The following is a 23,723-nucleotide window of genomic DNA, read 5'->3' as shown; positions in this document are numbered from 1 at the left end:
AAGTTTGTCAGTTGATTGTTTATAATACAGATGGGTGAGCCAATTTCCAATAACACTAGGGTTCTCCAGAGCTCCGTCCCAAAATTTTAAAATATTTACCCCAATTTTTTCGCAGTGTCAAGGTTGAATAAATAATGCGTATTTATTCTACCCGACCTAATTTCGAACAGTCAGTTTTACCCCATTGAACCCAGGTTGGCGGTTCGACGTACAGGGCACTGGTCTTACGAGTCAGTTGTCGTATGTTTGAGTCCCGGCCTGAAAAGATTCTTAGTTCTGCTTCCTGATTATTGATGTTTTCTTGTTGATCGATCCAATAAACTTTCCGCATTGCTGATTAGGTGAAAAAGTTTATAAAAGGTGATTTTTTTGAGGTTAGGATTTTCATGCATTAGTATTTGCTCAGATTTTTTGAGGTTATGATTTTCATGCATTATTATTTGCTCAGTATGCTCTGACATTTCATCATGAATAGACTTACTAACGAGCAACGCTTGCAAATCAGTGAATGGGCCCTAGAAAAGTTGGCAGAAAATCCGCTTTTTTATCGACAAATTTTGTTCAGCGATGAGGCTCATTTCTGGTTGAATGGCTACGTAAATAAGCAAAATTGCCGCATTTGGAGTGAAGAGCAACCAGAAGCCGTTCAAGAACTGCCCATGCATCCCGAAAAATGCACTGTTTGGTGTGGTTTGTACGCTGGTGGAATCATTGGACCGTATTTTTTCAAAGATGCTGTTGGACGCAACGTTACAGTGAATGGCGATCGCTATCGTTCGATGCTAACAAACTTTTTGTTGCAAAAATGGAAGAACTGAACTTGGTTGACATGTGGTTTCAACAAGATGGCGCTACATGCCACACAGCTCGCGATTCTATGGCCATTTTGAGGGAAAACTTCGGAGAACAATTCATCTCAAGAAATGGACCGGTAAGTTGGCCACCAAGATCATGCGATTTGACGCCTTTAGACTATTTTTTGTGGGGCTACGTCAAGTCTAAAGTCTACAGAAATAAGCCAGTAACTATTCCAGCTTTGGAAGACAACATTTCCGAAGAAATTCGGGCTATTCGGCCGAAATGCTCGAAAAAGTTGCCCAAAATTGGACTTTCCGAATGGACCACCTAAGACGCAGCCGCGGTCAACATTTAAATGAAATTATCTTCAAAAAGTAAATGTCATGTACCAATCTAACGTTTAAAATAAAGAACCGATGAGATTTTGCAAATTTTATGCGTTTTATTGTTTAAAAAAGTTCTCAAGCTCTTAAAAAATCACCCTGTATAACTAAAGCAGTTTCAACATTCACGTGAGCGTTTATACCTCGGAATAGTGTGAAGTACTGAGTTCTAAGGGGCTGGGGTTCACTAGAAGATTGATCTCAGAGAATTGACCTAACCTCAGTTTTAATTTACATGAAAAAAGCTCGGAATACGTTTTTTGGAAAATTTAAGAATGTTTTCTTTGAATAAAGATACCAAAAACAAATACTTATTTCATTTTGTCTCATGTCTTCTATTTATTCCTAGGATTTTCATGAAATATTCACACACACTTTCCTTCTGGTTTCATTTGCTTATTCAGGCACGGAAAGACCGAAATCAGCATTTTGGCGAAAATATTAATTGATTTTCTGATTTTAGTTAGTCATTTTTGAGACAACTAGAAAAATCTTACTTTTGATGATTTAGATTTTTTAATTCTCATTCACTTAATAATAATAAAATATTTGTTGAAATGGCTATTTTTAGAGAAATAAAACGTTGTTTTTAAACAACATAAATGGTTGAATTTGCTTCTGCAAAGAGAAAAAGACATAAACGAAACATAAACTTCTTTTAGGAAAAACGATTTTTTCTTCATTCGACTTCACAAAATCGATTCTCTCACGGAAAACTTTGAGCACTCGGAAAACAAAAACCGAACACAAAAAATACACCGGACGGCGTGCATCATTTGACATATACAATTTGAGTGCAGCATTCGAAACTCACTTCACTGTTCCGCGTAAAAACATTATTACGCACAATCGCTTCAAATGCGCACAAATTCTGAATAAATACACTTTCCACTAAGAGTTTACGTCATTTTTACATATCGATTTAGGCATTTATATATGGATATATCGTAACACATGCGAAAAACATAAAAACAATTTGCTAGCAGTTTCAATAAGACTGTCCTTTTTAGCTTTTTAATGGATTGTTTTGCTTTGACACTTCTCATTTCTTCTTTTGGGCTAATACACTTGTAAATAAAACCAATTTCGTGTTTGTTTTCTTTGTGCTGTCCTTCATCAATAATGGTATAGATAGATAGAAACAAATTTTCTGATTTTAATAACAAAATTAGTTGTCAATGAGAATTTCGTGTTGGATTGAAATATTGCTGGTTTGAGTCCAGGATATTCGCCAACTAAACACATTCTCTAAAAATAAGAGTTTTTTCAGCATAGTAAATTCTTAATTTCAACTAATTTTATAGTTATTTTGGAAATTTTGTTGTTAAAATCAACTAATTCAAAAACAGTAATGCGAACTAGGCGCAGAGTATATTTCGGTCGTTCCGTGTGGTACTTTCATAGTTTCTTTTACACATGCAGATGCCTTGCCAGATCATTAACTTGATACCAGATTTATGGTTCAGGAAAATTTTCATTTAATTTGAGAATCTTGTCTAAATGTGTGGTTTTGAATTTATTGTTGGGCAGAACGTAATTGGTTCGATAGTCACTCGAGCTTGAAATTCTATTAAATGTATATGTATAACATTTATGACCCCTTTTGGCGACGTTTGATTACCGTGACCTCAATCACATCAGCTTTACCATTCATCTCACAAATGAAAACCAATGATTAGTGTTAGACGTGCAATTTCTGATCATTGCATTAGGTCAAAGAACAATTCGCTTCGAAGTGCCATCCTTAGTATTATCAGCGGTGGCAAAGAAAAAAATCACTTTCAACAGATTATTATGTATGCTTTCCACAAATTCCACAGAATCCTTCTTTCTCTTCTATTGAGAAGCATATTTTAAATCTATAAGAAAAAGGTCAAATACAAACCAATCAGCAGTTTTTCTCGTTTTCAGTTCGGGTTTGGTCAGCTTTCGCGAGCTTTCATCTCTTGACCTGCACTCTCAGTCAGGCAGGACACGGTTGCGCATTTTGCACCGCCCCAACAGCCAACTAATGACCAAAGCATTTCTCATCACATTATTCGGACCGGTGTATCCCATGCCAAGGAATTCCGAATGCACCGTAATTCGATACGACACAACCGGAGGGCTGCCCACCCCCAGGGCGCATAGAACATTTCCGAACGTGTGACATAACTAGAAAATTACTAGGACAAATTGAATTAACATAAATCAACGATGGTCACTCGCTGCGCAGTACCGCTGCTGGTCCCACCGATAGCGTCTTCGTTCGGTGTGGTGATGGAAGCGAACGTTCGGGGACTCTGTTTCCTGTGACACGGAACCGACACACAGAAACGACACAGCCGAGAAAATACCAACTTGCATTTCTAGTTCTTCTTTAAATCGGTCATAGGGAACCGGCCGCCATTGGCGGCGCTGATAGGTCTACGCTCCGGGGGGAAATTCGCATGAATGTCCTATCACATTTTTTCTAGTAATTCATCTCAGCAAAATTCCGAACTGTCTCCGCCGGCTAAATCGGGTTAGATCTGGAATCCAAAATTCTTAGATTTTATATAGGACAAGATCATCGCATCCACTGTCGAGTCGACCGTCAATGCGATTACCACTGTCGAGTTTTCCAACTGTCTTTATTTTAAACCCCGAACCATTCGTTGGTGTGGGCGCTGTATCTGAAACGGAACGAGATCAGTGAGTGGGAGGGAGAGCTAGCTAGTGTGGGAACAGAGTCGGGAGACCGGCAGGGAAAACTATTGAAAGAAGAGAAATGGCTTCCCGAAAAGCAGTCTTCACTAACGGCGACAGCATGGCGACGAGGGCGTTCTTCCATATGGACGTATAATTTTCAACCAGAAATCCATTCGATAGTGTTGCCATTGGTGGTGGATGGACAGTTTTTTTATTTGGTTTTAGGTACCCAATAGTCGCGGTATTTTTTTTATGCTTTTTTTATTTTTTTATTTCGTTGCACTTTCTACTGTCCTGTTTGGTTGGGTCCGCCGTTCTCACCATTACCGGTCGCCATCAGCAGCGCGCGGCTCAGTGTCTGTGCAGTACGCATCGAGGAAAACTCGGGAAACTGCCAGTAGGACGTAGTTTGCGCTTAGTATTGCCAGTGATCTTCACCGTTTCGCGAGTGTGTTTTGCTTGGTCAGTTGGGCAGTGTTATGTTGTGAGTATTTTTGGCAAACGATTTTCGCACATTCCAGATTTATGGTAACGGAGGAAATATATTCGTTCGGGGGATCTGACGAGTTTGTGGAAGTTTTCTATTTTTTTTTCTTCTTCGAATAATCTAAACATTTATTAATCACGATCGAAATTACGTATTGGTATAGCTTTTGTGTTTTTTTTTTTCGAGGTGATCAGCGAGTTGGCGTTCTTTGATGCCGAGTTATTTTTAATGTTCGGTGCGAAAAATCGTGAAAACGACCGTAAAATGATGGCGTTGAATTACTTAATAAAACGAGAATTATACCACGCTGAGAAGAGCGTTTCCGAACGTAATAAAAACACATGTATGTGACAGTGATTAAAGACGGCGCGTAGAGATGGCTCAATTACAGAAACTGTTGCAATAATAATTAACGAAGCGTGTGGCTCTAAAATAAAGGCTAAAAAGTATGCAGATTTCTCATACTACTTTCGTCACCGGATTTTGTTGCTAGAAGAGTTGGGCTTTATTTAAATTTTAATTACCACGTAAAATCTCTTTTTCTATTAGCATTTTGAATTTTCGAATGATCAATATCTAAAACCATATTTTCACTGAAACAATTTGCCATCCACGGGACTACATGTTTTGCCGATTGTTACAAACGGACTATGCAAATAATAGTAGAGAATCCGATCATTGAAGCCTTAAAAGTGAATTCGATACAAGGCTTACAAGGTTGCAGGTTCTGTTTCATAGGAACGTGTAATCAAAATAGAACACAGGCAGATTGAGTTACGATGATAAGAACCTAAAACATTCCTTCTTAATTTAATTGTCAAATTATATACCATACCATAGATGGTAACAATTTTACACTACAAGAGGACTATAAATCATATCACCGCTAAGTTATAACTTGTATTATTGCCAAAACATCAATGATGCCATTCTCATATGACTCACGTTTTCATAAAAAGTACTAAGAGACTAACTGGGAACACGTATTGCTGCAATCGATGCATTTGAGGAGCAATTAACATAACCTATAAATTGCATTAGTTTCTAGCCAAATTTAGAACCATTTTACCGCATTTGCAGCGTCGTTCTAAACGACGGGTGCGATTTCATACACAATTCACCCATTAATTATTTAACTGAAATTGCCGTACTGAGATATTGTTAAGTTCAGAAAATTAGATTGAGGCTCCTCATTGAATGGAGATATTTTCTTATACCATGTTTGCCCGGTCTAACCCAAGCTATAATTTTTGTGGCAACGGCGGCAGAGAGATCAGACAGCACACGACTGAAAGAAATGCGGTGAATCCGTTTTATACATTTTTTCACATGTATTCAGTTAACGAAAAAGCACCATGAAAATTTTTCTAGTCGATACACCAAAACTTATCAGGTGTACAACTTTGCTTCAGCCTTTTTGTTCCAATCCAAAAATAAAATCTTTATTGCGAAAAAGTGCTAACACATGTATTATTCCAAGTGTTGTCCGTCGCTAGCGACACCTTTCTCCCATCTTTCCGGCAATTTTCGGATTCCGACTCGAAAAAAGGAGTCCTCTTTTGACGCTATCCATGAAGCAATGGATAGCGGGTGGGGCAAGACTTCTCATTTCAGCGTTTCCAGGTACTTTTTGAACACTTTTGCTACGTGAGACCGAGCATTGCCGTGTTGGAGGATGACTTTGCCATGTCACTCTTGATACTGTGGCCGCTTTTCTTTTAGCGCGCGACTAAGGCGCATCAGTTGCGTTCGGTAGCGATCTCCTGTGATGGTTTCACCCGGTTTTGAGAGCTCGTAGTAAATCACACTGAGCTGGTCCCACCAAATACAAATCATAACCTTGTCTCCGTGAATATTTGGTTTTGCCTCCGGCATGCCCGGGCTTTCCCCATGATTTTCTGCGTTTAGGATTATCGTATCGAACCCACTTTTCATCACCGGTTACAATTCGATGTAAAAACCACTTACGATTTTGTCTTGGAAGCAGTTGCTCACATATAAATAGACGGCGCTCGATGTCTCTCGGTTTCAACTCGTACGGCACCCAGTTTCACTCTTTCTGAATCATGCCCACTTTTTTCGAATTGTAACAAAAAAGTAATACTTCCCGCAAATGGCGGGAATTGGGCACATAAACAGACTTTTTCGAGCGACAATAATACGAAAACAAGAACAACTGTTACTGAAACGGCGATGACAATTCGTTAGGCACTGTACACACTCACTTTAAAGGCATTATTATCTATGTATTTTGACCAGCCTCAGCCGGTACAGCCACCTATCGGAAAACGGCGGAAGCAAAGTTGTACACCTGATGATTTTTATTATTTGAAGCTCAATTTCAAACCAAATTCAAATCAATGGTTTGCTCTGTTTTCATGACGTACATTTTGTCTCCGGTACCCAGCCGAACGATTGTAGGTTTCTACGAGATTCGATCTTGGATATCACGTAATTCTCCAGTACATTCTGTACTTTCGTTTCACACGCATCCTCTTCGATTGCACACACCCAGCCATCGATGATCTCATCCAAGTTCTCTACTCTTTTCGCATACTTTATTGTATCATTCGGCAGAATGACTCTTTCAATGAAACGGTCATCGGTGAAATAAATCTGATCCTGCACTGAAAAGCTTGAGATGGAACGTTATATTATATTTATTTTTAATGACGAAAAAATCTTTTCATCCAAATGATTTCCGACAGTACGGCATTCGGTAAACAAACTTATGATGAAATAATTGAAATCCGTCTTCTACATGCAGACCTGATGAATATATTATATAAAAAATTTACTTAGGCTGAACACCAGCACACGAATTATTTTAACTTCTTATTAAAATTTTACAAGCGAACAAAATATGTCATTGTCAAAAATAACGCTCTACGAAAGCATGCTTCTTTTTGAAAGTTCAATAGTTATTTTCCTATCTTAAAAAAATCTTGCAAAATATTTTAATTTCAGATCATCACACTTTAACATGGCTCGCAGTTTTAGTTGAATACAACTATTCGATGAAAAATATTCGCTTGATTCGACGTCAAATTTAAACTGAAAGTTGAAATAATTCGCGAGATTATTCACGGCCTAAACTATGTAACGCATTTATCACTTTATGTTTTTGGAAAAAAATGAAAATTGGAATCGTTTAAAGCTTGTAGCGCAGTTACCTTTGGATGAATTTATACAATCCAACTACCAATAGAGCCGGAAACATTCAACTTAAACATGTTTAGCAACGTCGTTATAGTATTTGAATATAGAAAAATCGATTTGAATAGACATATGTTTTTACGAGCCAATCACAGCATGTCATGATGATGTCATCTTCTAACGCGCCCGACGGTTCTGATAGTTGATAGTTCACACCTCGCATTTACTTCAGTAGCAGTTCTATTTCGGTCGGTATAGGTGATATTTTTATAGGTCGGTGATATTTTCCCCAAAAACTTTAGCGATGTAAAAACGAAACGTACCAGAGAAGGCCTTATTTTTTGCTCACCAGACAAAGCAGTTTACTTGGACGAAATCCAGATTTGCGTAGATCTGATATCGCTGCTTCTACGCTGGGTTTATTTTATGTGCCGTTCGCTTAGCACGAGCGGCAATGATATTCAATGTGTTTGTGTGTAGTATCGAGCCAACTTGCACTCGGTGCGGTTCTATAATGCCGTCGAGAAAGGTTGTTTGTGCATTTTTAATGTCATCGTGATCGGTCGTGTCTCGTGCCCTGTAATTTTGATCACACCAATCACACGTCTGCATTAGCCATTCAGTGTTGGTTTCTCATTAAGATAGCTCTAATCCAAAGTTCATAATAGAAACAACAAAAATTTTACGTAACAAATTCTAACATAAGTCTCGTTAATAGTTAAAATAACAAAAAAAAACCCAAAAAAATATCAGAAAAAGATACCGCTTCGATGGAAAAATGTGACCCAGGTTTCCATTAAGCATTGATATTTACAGCAAAAAAAACTTTAATGCGCAGGTCAAATTCTTCTAGCTCTAAATCAGCAATTTAAAGGCTCACCGGCTGTAAATCGATCAGTATTCGGGACTCTGAATGCTCACTAGCCTAATCATGTTTACACTCAATGATTAGTTGAAATCGGCATTTAAGCTGTCTGAAGAGCGGCTGCATGAAAATTAAGCAGTCATATTGTTAACAAAATTCTATCGGACGACATTCGGTATTACACTTTTAAATTAAATTCAAGTAATATAATCATAATGCAAATCGAAAGATTTTTCGAGAAACTTGTCACGAATGCATAATGAAAAACGTGTACCTTCTAGTTTTTCTTCTGGAACTGTTAGTTTATTTAAATTTGATCAGTATCTAACGGAGAAAACAGATTGGAAAAATGGCATGCGAATGCAACTATGTAATGAAAACCGCGAAAATCTTACCGCCGAGACTGGACTCGAACCCGTAGCTAGTTCCTAACCGTAAAGTTTTCAAAAATCTATTACGAATCAATAAGTCTCTTTTACAAGCGAACAAAACGTTTGGTAAGCCTACTGCGCTCAATCACTGAAAATATTCCTGGTTTCTATGTGTCGATTTTGCCTGTTGTGCTTTGTGCGACGATTCGTTCAACTCAAACGGTAAGAATTTTGCGCACAGTTTTTGGGGTTACATTTTACCTTAAGGGCTGAGGCCAGAAGAACGCGTAAAACCACGTGGCTCGCTGTGCGTATAACATTTCTCTCTATGCTCTCTCGCAAATGTGTAAAATGACTCTCGATGTGGCCGGGTGGCCAAGAAAGTTTTGATATTTTCGGTTACAAGTTTGACTACATCACATAGAATCCAAGAAAGCTGCCGCTTGTTTGGTAGCCTTTTTGAGCCGATTTAATTGCTCTCCCATGTTTCGTTACGTTATCAGGGAACTAAAATGGCGCCGACATAGAAATCGACTTACCTCCACAAAAATAACTTACACATTTTCATCGTGACAACATATATGTTTTTATGCACTTATCGCATCTAAATTAAATTATCTAGACATTGTCAGGATAGATTTTTGATCTATGGTTTTGAAGGCGAGATATTCAATGAACAAGTTGAAAGTTGCCATCTTCAGCTATGCAATTCTTCCTTCAGACAAAAGATTTTCCCGACCGCTGAAATCAAACAATCATTCTGAAATTTTCACAGAATAATCAACTAATTTTCTAAGAGATTATCAGTTGGGTTTTTTGATATTCGTCACCGTTTCTGAGAAAATCAGATATGAAGCGTGAAAATAGCCTCTTAAAACGCCATAAAACACACTGGCCTCAGACCTTAGTAAAATTTATTTACTTTTAAATAACAAAAATTAGAACTAATTTATTTTCATGTCTGAATATCTCGATAACAGCTACTTTATTCTATAAAATTATATTCTAATGAACATTTAGGGGTTTGTTGGTTTGTTAAAATAGCACATATTTATCCCAATTTTTTCACGTATCGCCTTCGGTTATTATTCTAGTGTTTAAACTATTTCTATAAAAAAAACTATGTTTTGCAAATATTGGTAAATTGTTTTTACAATAACTTTTTTATTTTTCAATTCACACACTAATTGAATTTGCATGGAATGTGGACTTTAAGTTAAGGTTTTCGAAATGTATTTTTTTAATGTAGGGGTTTTTCGTTAAATTTTTTGATTCTTTTATTTTAGTGTATATTTTTTAGAGTTTCAAATTGATTTCCAAAGCTTTTTCCTTAGCACCAGTTTTGTACAATTTATAGTTTCCGAGTTACCACGAGTTGAAGAAAGTACATGCAAAAGTACATAGGCCCTTTTCAAAATTTAACCCTAAATCGAATTGGTCTCTTCATCTGTGGTTTGGCATACCGAAAACATGCCCAAAATGTCATCCAAATCGGAGTATGTGAAGTCTGATAACTAGCTCTGATAATTTCTGGAATAGCTCACCTTTGCTATTGATAACTTAGAGCATAACATGCATCAACTGTGCTTTATGGAAAGAGACGAGGTTTTAGTTCATTCGTACTTTTTCTTTGATGATTTTCAGTTCAATCATCACTTAATGAAAACTGTAGACTTCTTCTTGACTGTTTTTTTTTCAATTACTGTTAAGTCAAGGTTGGTATTAAAGGCGTTACGTTATTTCTTCTGCTCACAAATACCAGCCAATCAGAATGTTGAACTATGACCATTCTAAGAATATCCTGATGGGAAACTGGATTTTAAAAGTTACATTGTTTAAGTGATTTTAAGGACGCATTTTTTCAATTTTCAATTCACTTTTTCGGTTATTTCTGATTCTTGAAGAAGGTTTTCTACAACTTCTTTTTGGGCACAACTTCTGTAAAATTAACAGTTTTGGAGATACAATTAGCAACAAATTACTCTAACAGTAGCTTGAAACTTGTTTAGCGACTCAAGCGATGCTAGGTCGTCAACCTTTATTTTTCGAAAATTACAACTAATCGAACGTTCCGCAAATAACCTGCCATGCTAGAGCTACGCTCGAATATTGCAAATCCTCCTATTTGTCGCCGGTGATGCCCTTAGCGAGAATCATTCACGTACTACTGGTCAAAGGCTATCTTCTGATTAGAAACTAATTGATATATCACAGAGAAACTGCCAGACGCATCGCATCCATCCCCAGCAAACAGCTTCAGCGTGGTGCCGCCAGCTTTTCCGCGTATAATCTTGACCATCAATAAAATGTTTCCTAGTGCCACCAGAATGACGGGACACATAACACACCGAAATCGCTTGCCTTCAAGGATCATCTATCTTTGGCTTCGCTGAACGATCCCGAACCCCAACAGCAGGACAGAAGTGTTCGGTCGGAATACGGACCACCCTCCTGACCGGACGTTGTCGTTTGTTTGGCATCGTACATACATTATCATTAGGCAGCCAGGATCAAATGGGTCGAAAGACCGCAACCGGGTATCGGTTGCCACCTGGCCGTATACCCATAAATTTTAATCAAAACTCACTCGTTCGCATTTTGTCAAATTCGTCCCTTCTTGATAACTAAATTCAATCACTGCTAATTATTAATTAATGATGAATAATCATTCGACGTGTCAGGAAAATGACCTGGCCACCAACACATCAGCCTTTCGGAGCACAGTCTGTCTGTCCCGGCATTTTGCGGAGGTGTTGATATTTTGAATATTTTGAATGAACTCGGAAATGGCTATGACATGACTTTGTTATTTTTGGAATGTCCCATAAAACAAATTCTCCTCTACCAACGACACTTGTGGAAGAGATGCAAAAACAACTCTTAGACTGTCAGCTGTCAACATTTCCGTTTGCATATTACACAGTTTCAGATCCCGAAGGCCAGCTATCGGGTAGGTTGTCCGATGACGGCTGATTTTACCCGGACCACATTTTCCTCCGCTTTCGTTGACTGACCAACTGAACGATCATTTGGGACGACAAATGATGAGCTCTCGGTCGGTTCACCCCCAAGGGTACTTTCTCTCTCTCTCTCTCTCTATCTCTCTTTCGCTCCCTCCCTTTCGGAACTAGCGCCATCTGAGATAAATTGACCAGTTACCATTTCCATATCATTACGCTCATCGCCCTACAAATATGTAGCCGCACATGAACCTGCCATGGACTAGATTCCGTAGCACCCAGATTAGGTTGGGATGCGACAGCTCATTCGTCCAGACCATGGCAATCGATGGATCATCAACGCTGCATAACTAATGCGTTACCACAATTCTGCGAGTAGACGCTCTCCGTGCTCCGTTAGTATTGGTGCCGTGTTTGGTGTGTGCGTGATGATGGGACGAGGGGAACGACGATACTATGGTTCTTCGTTTGTAGTTCTGATGGTATTATCTAACATTCTCAAGTTGAAGTAATCTAGCAAAGATTAACTTCACATCGGTATGAATCACGTCTTGTTTAAATCTGTAAAGCTTCCATCATTAATCATTCAGACGGTCGTATCATAAGTATTAACGTTGGAATCCGTGTGATTTCGTATTTGGTTATTAATCAGAACTCATTGAAGTCGCAAAATGTTCTTTTGAAGCAACATGCTTAAGTGTAACAGGCTTTTTCCATTGCACAAATCATATTGGTCCCTGCACGTTAATGAAATGTACTGTAAGTTAATATTCCTGTTATAGTATCAACAAGAAAAGAGACAGAACTGTTCTAGCGTTTTTGCCAACGTGAATATGTATCACTTTACTATGAAATACCTTTTCAAAATTATCCATGTACGAGATAGATAAATTTTTGATAGCAAATATCTCGAGTTGTCAAAAAAATAACAACATCTTTCTTTCTCCATGCCATCGGGTAAATGATCAGCAATTCATGGTTAAGCAGATTGTGATAGCCATAAACAACTCGAAGATTATCATGTGGTAAGTAAGATGCATCCAGTTTCGCTGTTTAACTGGACGAGTGCAAAAAAAAAACATGGTCGAAATACAATCATTTCTTTATGCGCGTTAGACGGAAAACTAGCTACAGTTTTAACAACATCTAGTCCCAATCAGGGTTACCATATACATATACTGATTTTGATAGTGTATATTAAAAATTCAATAATGATCGAGTGGTAAAATATATTAAATATTGAAGCTGTTTTATTACGTACCTAGTAAAATCATTATTCTGTCTTTTGAGGGTTAGCCCTATTTTGTGCTTAGGGTACAAAACCGTCTATTATATCTCCTATACGTTTCGTCTTCGAATTGTCAGAGCATAACAGTTAATATTGAACTGTTATGCTACCTAACACTAAAACGCTAAGCAGACGTAGGGTTTGCTATTTGCACTACTTTTTTCTTGCAACGAAGTGCAATGTCCTTAGTGATGTGCCGAACGAAAACGATTGTTCTACTCAAGGATGGCTTTTATCGTATCAAAGAACGCTCACTGGCAACTCTTCACACGATTGAATCAGTGCCATCAAAGAGAGGCGGATATCATCGCAACAACAAAAACCCGGCATGGCTAGAATAATATAGAATAGAAACCAGTGCGAAAGCGAATTTCTCTCGATGACATTTCTGAGAATCAAAGGTTAGCACACTGCTGTGGGGATTCTCTCTGAAAAAACAAACGGTCGCTTATTCTCTATTCGCGATTCGATTATGTATGGGCAGTGGATAATTACGATAGAATCATTTTACTATTGCCACTTATTCCAACTATGTTCGTATAACCTTTGTATAAGTTGTGTCTATGAAAATGTATGTGAATTTTCCACACAAGGGTTTTAAAATATTGCAACCTAGTATGAGAATCATGAAGTCGAATCATCGATTCGATTTTCTGCGATAATTGTCAACTTGCGATTCTCTCTTGGGAAATTCCACACAGCAACGATCATTATCAGACTGTAAATTTTTTTAAGGGCGTGAAACACTCAGAGTATGAAGTTGAGCGAAGAAATGTAGAAAAATTCTTTCACGGTTCATGCATTGAGAGACACGATTTCTTGTAGCATCTTCTACCGGATTGAAAATGTTGTATACAATATAGATAGCAATATAACCGCTTCTGTCAAATTTTCGGCAATCACCAACACTGGTTCTACTTAAACTGGTCGATTCAGGTTTGTGATAATACCAAAAATAAAAAAACACAAAAGAAAAGGGAATATCAAGGACGTCAAATAATACTACAAATGGTCCCATCTGTCAAGGACGGTTACGTTTTCTTGCAATTGTTATAGCGTATTTTTGTTTTGTTTTTTGAAATGTTTTATGAATTTTTAATGTTTTTCATCAAATCATCATCCCGAGACGTATGTTTTTGTTCAAAGTATTTTCAACCATATTATAAAAGTCATCTAAAGACTTTTTCATTCCTCATCATTTTCATATACAGATTTTTGATTACCCGATACAAATTTACAGATTTTTCTCCTGACAAATATAGATTAAAATGCAACAACTCAGATCAAGAGTACAGCCAAACCTTTACGAACCTGCTTCGTAAAAAGAGGTTTTGGAATACATCGATTTCCGACTCATTTTTATTCCACTACTACAATATGGGTATTTTTGGAACGGGTTTAAAGAGTACATTCCGGAAAATGATGATTGAGGTATTTTGGAAATCCAAAATGGCGACTTCCGGTTGATTGATATTCCAAGAAAACCCTTACAATATGGGTATTTTTGGAACGGGGTTGATGAGTAGTTGTCAGAAAACGATGTTTGAGGTTGTTCCGAAATTCAAGATGGCGACTTCCGGCTTTTCTATATTCCTTAGAACCCTTACAATACGGGTATTTTCGGATTAATAAGTAGATGTCGGAAAACGATGTTTGAAGTGGTTCTGAAATCCAGGAGGGCGACTTCCGGTTTATCGATATTTCTTTAAAACCTTTACAATATGGGCATTTTTATGAAATGTTCAATAAACAGATGCCGCAAAACTGTGTTTGGTGTAGTCTCGAATTCCAATATAACATCCTCTTATTTTTCGATATGCCTTAGAAAACTTTTAAAGCAAAGAAATTTCCGGAATGAATTGGATATCAATAAACGATGTTTGAGCTCGTTTCAAAATTCAATGAGGTGACTTCCGGTATAGTGTTTTCAAGGAATGCCAAGTTCAAGGAATACGGCAAAAACTATACTAATAAAGCGGAAGTCACTGTTTTGGATTTCAGAACCACTTCAAATATCGTTTTTCAACATTTTTAAATCTCATTCCGAAAGTACCCATATTGTAACGGTTTTCAAGGAATATCAACAAACCGGAAGTCGCCATCTTGGATTTCAGAACCACCTGAAACATCGTTTTCTGACATCTACTCAAAATTCCCGTTCCGAAAGTACTCATATTGTTAGGGTTTTCAAGGAATATCAATAAACCGGAAGCCGCCATCTTGGATTTTGAAACGAGTCCAAACATCCGTTCCGAAAATAGCCATATGATGCGCGTTTTTCACATTCATTACACAAAACTTTTTTTACGAAACAAATCCCAAATAACCTAAACATTTTCAACAAACCAAATCCCAAATAACGTGAACTTTTTTTACGAACTAACTCTTTTTACGAACCCCCGTCTAGTTCGTAAATGGAGGTTTCGGTGTAACAGCATTTTTATCTGCCAGAAACAGTCGTACTGGAGATAAAATTTCTATGTCACCCATGACACATGACGGAAAACTGTATCCAGCATTATTCAACATTATTTTACTTACTTTTTCTTAAATGCTGATCTACTTTGGATGACTTTTCCTCTGAACCAATGACAATAGTAAGCAACAAAAGCTTCATTTTCAAGGCAAATGCACTCGAAATTTTTTAACAATAGCACAAAAAATTCCATTATTCTAATAACCAAAAAAAAAGGTTCCCAAAGAACTGAAATGCTAGTGTCAGTGTTAAAGTAATTCGCACCGTGTGTTGGGTCTTTCACGCAGTCTGCCTAGGTTCGATTCCCAACCCCGCACATAAGATCAGAAAGGTTTGCTGGCCCGAGAGGCGAAATAACTCAAGGTTAAAACGTAAACAAAAAAAAACCGTGAATCATTCGCACCGAAATGGTATCAAGTCTTGCAACAAGATTCAGCAACAGAAGCTTTAAATGCAATTTGTAAACTTATTTGTAATGTGTAATAAGCCAAAAAGAACGTATATACTAACTTGCTAACTAATACAAAAAGCGAAACGATTCGACTGAGATTGCATAGATTTTTGACGGTATTCGCTTTTGGATTTGTGAATATTACACAATTTGAATATATCCTTATTCAATCTTTTTTTTATTAATTAGTATTACACTAGAACAATGAACACTAGAGCATTAGTTTAAATGTGTATGTGTTGCCAAACATCTTAACAAAGTATATGCCTGAGTTTAGTATCAAGTATAGATTCTCCGATTGAAAACAAGAAAACGTTTTTCGGTATCTTCACCAGTACCAAACAGTAATTCACCGCATGAGAGAGAGAGCGGTTGAATTTCATTATCGATTAAAAAACTATTGAAATAAGAAATTACTGGGCAATAAACAACGAAAATGTACCAAATGAATACATTTTCCATAAACATATATATTGTTGAATGTTGATTCTGGCACCAGGTTATATGAATTTTATACGTTTACATGTTTTAAATAAACCGCATGTTTATGCCGCATTTGGCACAATTTTCCGTTTTGTGCAGAAATAACTGAAATTCATAAGTAAAATATTGTAAATCATTGAACATCTACTCGTACGAGTAGCGTTTCAAATTTACAATTCTGACGGCTAACACAAACAGAATGATCAGTTGAACAAAGCCTGGCAATAAATTGTGCCTATTGTTACGGTTGGGTAGTTCTCTGCATTTCCACATGCAACATGTTATTAAACATCCTAATAATGTTATCATATGTTTTTTGCCCTAGCTAGCTAGGCTACCAAGAATTCTTTAAAACTTTATCACATGATGTATTGAACTTTGCTTTGCTTTGCTCGAAACACGGTGCATGACAAATTTCGGTGGACACGTACTTTCTCCTGATGATTTCTCTGTTGTTCCCTTCATACGACTCAAAACATGCACCCGGAATTAAATGAATGTTGCAATTGCAGTATTCAACAATAAATAAATCTATGCGCATGTTTTCTAGCTCATGAAACGAAAGACTAACCGATTCTTTCTACTCAGAGCCAGTGGAATTTATCCAATCACGGGCACAAGGGCTTTTGCAAAATTTGAACCAATAAAGAATTTAACAATAAAGTAAGTAATTCTAGATACCACACTTCTCGGACCCACTGAAGCAACTCCAAAGTGAGATATGGATGTGCTCTAACCAATACCCAACCCAGCTACCTCTCAACGGAAGACGCATGTGATGTCACTGACAACTTCTTAGAAACTTTTGCGGTATTCAGGTTTCAAACCAATGCCAAATCAAGTATATAATGAAAACAATTTATCTTGTTACTCCTTCAGTTTCACCAGCACAAATAGTCCAACACTTATTGCGATGTCAGCATAGTCTTGGTATCACAATATCTTCTAACATTTAGCACTGAAGTTAACAATTTATTAGGAAAAATCTTTAATTTCACAACATGATATTTGATTTGCAAAAAAAATGTCACACGAAAAACTTTTCACTTCTTTTTTGATTCACAGCCTACTGAGTTTTTCTCTGAATAGTTTCCAGCAGAGAGTTTATTATGACGTAGTCGACCATGCCGGTATGTCAAGCATTCAGATCTTCTGTAACGAAAAGTTTTTATCTCGATCGCCAAGCTTCCGATAGTTTTAGTATTAGAAGAGTTGGTTGAGAAACGTTTCGGTCACAAAGGAAATTTATATTCACTTTACTTTGCCTGCATTATTGTGATCTGTGAATATAAAAGATGAGGAGGTTTTATTTCTGGTGGAAGAAGAAAAATTGTGAGATTTCAGCCTGAAATATGTGCAGTTTAAGCTGAATACTCTTGTACAAAAAAAAATTACCGCGCTTTTTATTAAACAGTTCAAAATACATAATCAGCAAATGCCATACGAGATGGACAATTTTTCCAACTATTCGTATGCCCCTCGACTAGGTTCTCTGCTCCGTTGATGCCGAGGTCACCACATTCGTTTGGATAGGTAACGATCCGTATCTACTCAAACACGGCCCCGTTCGTAGCTCTGCTCTGGTGGGTAAGCATCGGGAGTCTAGTGGGCAAATGTAAACGCTACGTGGAATTAGGCGCCTGCAGAAACCGTCCTGGTACAGGGACGACTGGTAAAAGGTTGTGCCATAAATATGCAGCAATATAATAATCAAACTAGAGCAGAACCAGGAAAGGGAACCCGACTAGTCGTGGCTATCATTCTGGCTGCTAGGAGCTCCCAGCCAAGAGATGAGTCCACATAGTTTCCGATCCCAAGGGGGTGATAGACAATTTGACATTGTTTTGAGGCTTTACATAATTTGACTTTTCGATAGTTTGGTTTCCAGCATCCATGCCCGAAACGAAGGAAAAGGGCAAGCAATACAATTTTCGTCATCATCATTATCGTTAGGCTTGAGTAATGTTACTCCTTGAAACGGATCTCATGTCTGCTCTGCAAGCCAATTGATGAGATTGCTTTTCTGGCAAGATAAGGACAAAAATACAGTTCCCTTTGAGTGTGCCATTTCCAATCTCAATAGCAATTACAAGCCTGGGAAGGGATGCCACTCCCATTCGGCTGTCGAACAAGGGACTAACAGTGCACCGCAATCAAGTGTAATCGTTGAGAATGGTTCAAACACACACTTGAGAAAAAAGGAACACCCATTCGAACACGTGCTCAATAACTACTGTTTTCGTTCCGTTTTTACAACCCCAATAATAAAGAAACGAATAGAAAAAACCCCGAAGACGATTACACCAATTGGCACACAGGGTAATCCCTGTTCAGTCGTTTTGAAGAAGAGTCGCCGTAATAAAAGAACTCGAAAAAACACATTCGTTCAAAAAAAGAAAAAAGGTGTTAACCTTTTGAGTGTCTCTCATATCCCTGGCCGGGACCTTTCACCTTTCGCTATTTTTCATTGCACATCTTCATCTTCATATCTCCATTTAGGACAATGAATCGTTCATCCCTTCCTACTGGGTGAATATGAATGAGCTAAACTTTAAAGGGATTCATCATCAGTTCAGACAAACCAGAATCAATCCTAACAAAGCGAAGAAGGGGTTACAGAACTCACACGTGTCCGGAAGGGATTCAATTTTGGGACCCTCATGCCTCGGCGTGTCACAGTTTCGGTGATGTTTTATTGGTGATTAAATTTTCAAGTAGGGATGGACCTGTTGGATGACCATTCAAACTTGTTTTTATGGTTCCGAAGGGGAAGGTACTGTTGATTGAAAGTTAATTGTTGGTTCAAGCATTAGGTTGACTAGTCAAGTAGTTATTGCGAGTGTTTGAAAGTGCAAATATAATTTCATTTGCAAATCGTTTTTCTTTACTTTTATCAGTTACTGTTTCTAACAAATGCAAAAGGATTTCCCTTGATATATGCAATATCTATGATCTTAATATGCTAAAAGCATCTATCAATATATCACATCAGTATGTATATTGATTTCTGCAGCAGCAATTTCGCTAGCAGATAACCATTTTTTCTGCTCAGGCCCATTTTAGCATTACCCAAACACACCCAATTACCCTCTCCGATAACCACCCACCGTTATCGAACATAAATAGCGGTAGAATAGTAGGAAAAAAACAACCTTCTTTCTTATCTAATGGCTGTCGCGTGCTCGTCCCATTAGAGAATACCTCTACGGAGAGCACCCAACAAAGACGTCCTCTCCTACCGATGTATCCCGTGACACCGTACGCACACAATAGACAGTGGCAGTCTGTCAGGTTCGCATGCGTTTTTCGTAGGTATCATGTCCCCGAAATAATCGGATCCCAAATAAAGGATACCACAAAGGAATAGTGTGCTAATGGAACCGGAATCCTGGCCACTTCGGCACACTAGTCAAGTCAGTTGTGAAGGGGGTGCGACAATCAGGCTGAAATGATATTAAAAAAAATACACCAGGGAAGTCTACACACGAACGCACTTTCTTTCCACTTCACTCAACTCAGGGCTCGTGACGACTTTCCCGTGGGCCCGACTAGGGAGGAGTCATATTTCTTTCTTGTTTCGTCACACGTGTAATTTCTGCTATGAAGGAAAAAGGTGTTCTGTCGGATCTCTATGTTTCGTGTTCTGATGTGTTTACAGTCGGGTTCGCCAGCAGTCGGAAGGAAATCAGTAACCTGGGCGCACATTTTCCACCCGAGCTGGGCGAACTGCCGACTGTCACTGGAACCAACCAGGATACGTTTTACATTCTCGGGAAGGGTGTTTTAATGTGTCTGCTATAAATCAATTTGATGACAGTTAGAAAAAGTCACTGGCGGGTAGTTTAACCTCTAGCGGGAACACTTATAAGTTTTGAGATTGTGTCATTTGCGAAGGGCTGGTCGATAGTAAGTTAGTGTCGGTTGCAGGAAACTCTGTATATTTAGGTTAAAACTGTGTGTCGTAAATGTGTCGGACCGATTAGATTGCGAGCGACGAAAGAGTGTGATGCGTGTAAACTTATTAAATTTTCTAATTCTACATGAGTTTGGCCAACTTAATTTTACTTCACTATCAGTGATAAACGGCCTTTTTTTAAATATTCACAAACCTCCGAATTGTAAACAGTACTCGATTGTCGTGCTGAGCTTGTTCACTAAAGAGACTGCTTCTAGCGAAGATGCTTCCAGCCCAGCCGGACTCCAGTATTTAAGCGGCCTAAACTGATTAATTTTCAACTTCGTCTGCGCTTCCATCTCATCGGTACACACTTAGAAAAAATTGTGTAAATTTACGTCTTTATAGAGACACATAATAGAAGCGTCATAATTCCCTTAAATTTACTGTTCAAACCATATAAAGATAAGTCATATATTTAATTTCACAGTTAATTTAGCTCAAGTTTACATCGTTTCCAAATCGTCGTATCAGTCGGATTCTGTTGAGTGGATGAATTGAAAAACCACCGGTTATGAAGCATCCTGGAGAAGACAGTCACGGTAGTTTGTTGATGATATCTCACATACTAATCTAGGCTATTTAAACAAATTCATACGGTATTTCTCTTCATTATTTGATGATTTTTGTTTTGAAATAGATTCTGATAATTTCCCTAATATGAAGAGAATATAGCAAAAGGATTTGTGCACTGAGTGAATGATAGACAAAAAATATCACAAAACGCATTGAAAAAAATTATTCTGCATCCACAAATGGATGTAGATGCGTTAGCCAATTAAAGTAAATCTTAAAAAAAAGAGCCCCACTATTCACAACTCTTTACCACATTCGGCGGAAAACAATAGACATCCTCAACTCATAAATTAACAAACACAAATTAACATTTATGAATCCGATGTTATTATGTTAACACGCACGCTGAGTCAGAGTTATGTGATAATTAAATTTGAAATAAATTGTGTTTTTTTTGCTGGTATCTTTTTGGCAACACTGTTTTTGACAGATCACGCGTGAATCGTTTCTTGTGTCATTGTCTAACTTTTCCAGTTTGGTCTGTAATTTAATCATGAATCATTGTTTGGTCTATAATTTTATCATGAATGGGCGCTGACAAAATTAGAGGTAGATTTATTTTTTTTTATCGAAAAACTGTGTTCAACGACGAAGCTCATTTCTGGTAGAATGGATACGTCAACAAGCAAAATTGCCACATCTGGAGTGAAGACTAACCAGAAGCATTGCAAGAGCTACCCATTCATCCCTAAAAAGTCACTGTTTGATGTGGATTTTGGGTCGGTGGCATTATTCGTAAAATACCGGCCGATATATTGGAGAAAAGGTGCCAAAATTGAACCTTGCGCATGGGTCATCTAAAGCGGAGCCGCGGCCATCATTTGTATGAAATCATCTTCAAACATTGAATTATTTTGATCGTTCAATCGATTCCAATGAAGATTTCATCAAATTCCTCAATTTTTTTGTGTGTCTTTTTTATCAAATCCTATACCTCTTGACAAATCACTCTTTATTCAGTGGAAGCTCTCTTCTATTTGAAGTACAAATTAATTCGGTCTGTTTTTTTGGGGTAAAAAATGCATTTATTTCAAAATTAGAAGAATTTAAAGATTGATTAAAGTATCGTCCATCGCTAGTTACTACTTTTCCCCACCGCAATTTTCGAATTCCATCTCGAATAAATGCCTCGTCTTTTGAGGTGATCCAAGTTTGAAGCCAATTTTCGATTTCTGTGAAATAAGTAAACCGATAACCAGTCAGATCGTGTTTCTTCCGTCGGAACAACCAGTAAACAGAAGAGAAATGTCAGAATAAGGCGGGTGCGGCAAAATGTCCCACTGAAATGAAAACTCTTCACTTCGATTGTTTAGATCGGAGTTACAACTAAAAATATTAAATTTAAGCTTGTGATGAGCTTGTCAGTATAGAATTTTTAGGTTGTGTTTTCTTATAAACGTTTCAGAATGTCACTGCATTTACATACATTATTCTCAAAATTTTACCATTTTGAATATAGAAAGTTTTCATCGCATTTTACAAACTTGAAAAATGATAATTTTCATATAGGATAATTCAAATGACAAACTGTTCAGTTAAATTAAAACTAAAATTATTCACATGTTACATGGATTCTTTTCGATAATAATAATTTACTTGAATACGTCCGCCATGGACGACCGCCATGGACGAAGGAAACCATATAGTGGCTATTTATACCGATTTCGGCGAATTGATCTTATTGACATATCAATGCTAATGTTCGAGTTACAAATAAATGCATTCAACCAAGCCTGCTCAAATGATTGGAAACATAGCAAATTTAAGTATTCTATTTAAAGGAAACATAGCAAATTGCATTCACGTTATTTCAGGGGCCCCTCATGGATATCAGTTAGGCCCTCTGATATTCGATTTTTTTCGTAAACAATATTTTCTTAGCTTTTGAAAAAAATCAATCGTCTGCATGATATGAAACTTTTTTTAAGAAACAAAATGTAAAGACGGGTTTGAAGTATACCAAGAAGGAATAGTTTTTTTTGTTTCAAAAATATTTGCACAATATTTCCTCTTCCGTTTTATGAACAGAGAACGCAGAGAAACATCAATGGACTCATGCGTAAATCATATTGTCTCAAATCGGTTTAATTCGCGAAAACTAGCAAATTTTATCCGGTTCCAGAGCTTCGCTCACTTCACGGCACCTGAAAGGGAATGGAAATTGTAAAATATGTCATACAATTCATCCAATTGGCTGGTTTCGAATATTGAACAACATAAATTCAAAATCTAAAAGTAACGCCTTGGTATTACATTTCTGTAGTGAAATTTGACGTATTGTTTCAACATATTTCGCAGTCGATTCAGAGGATACAGAACCATTGCATGTCTGGTGCTACGATCCTAATGACACTACGAATCCTTCCAGGTCGGGGCTCGAACATACGACACCGGATGAAATTTAAGTTATTCCTTCGCGAGTTTTCGAACTTTTGATCGAACGCTCTTCATCAAGTTCCGGACAAGTGTTGCATCGCATTTTTTGGACGCTTGAGACCACATTTTTTTGAACTCCTACATGTTCCCAGCTGCCTTACCAGTCTTCTTGAAAACCCTCTTCACGATTGGCCAGCAACGTTAGATGGGTCGAAACTGAGGGTAATTTGGTGGATTGATATTTTTCTCAACGAAATGTATACCCTTTTCCGTAAAGCCAATTGAGAGTGGCTTTGGCATAGTGAGCCGACGCTAAATCCAGCCAAAACAGTGGAGGTGTACTATGCTTCTTATATAAAGCCAGCAATCTCTTCTGGAGACACTCAGTAAAAGTAGTGTAAAATATGGTTAACTAGTGTAGTATATGG

General features: G+C 37.6%; 1 protein-coding gene across 29 annotated transcripts in view; it reads left to right on the top strand.

The window, feature by feature from the left end:
- LOC131434615 (protein muscleblind) overlaps nucleotides 1-23,723 on the top strand; it is a 961,748-nt gene that overhangs the window by 662,232 nt on the left and 275,793 nt on the right. Inside the window, exon 1 of one of the 29 annotated variants that reach the window (XM_058601517.1) lies at nucleotides 4,050-4,335. The exons of 26 other annotated variants lie outside the window; for them this stretch is intronic. The gene's annotated coding sequence lies outside the window, so the exon portion shown is untranslated. Of the gene's footprint in view, nucleotides 1-4,049; nucleotides 4,336-4,574; nucleotides 4,785-23,723 lie in introns of those variants that run through there. 2 more of the 29 variants (XM_058601514.1, XM_058601515.1) reach the window with 2 other exon arrangements.

The sequence above is a fragment of the Malaya genurostris genome, chromosome 3, assembly GCF_030247185.1.
Source record: "Malaya genurostris strain Urasoe2022 chromosome 3, Malgen_1.1, whole genome shotgun sequence".
Taxonomy (NCBI): domain Eukaryota; kingdom Metazoa; phylum Arthropoda; class Insecta; order Diptera; family Culicidae; genus Malaya; species Malaya genurostris.
This window is presented reverse-complemented; position numbering and strand designations above follow the sequence as displayed.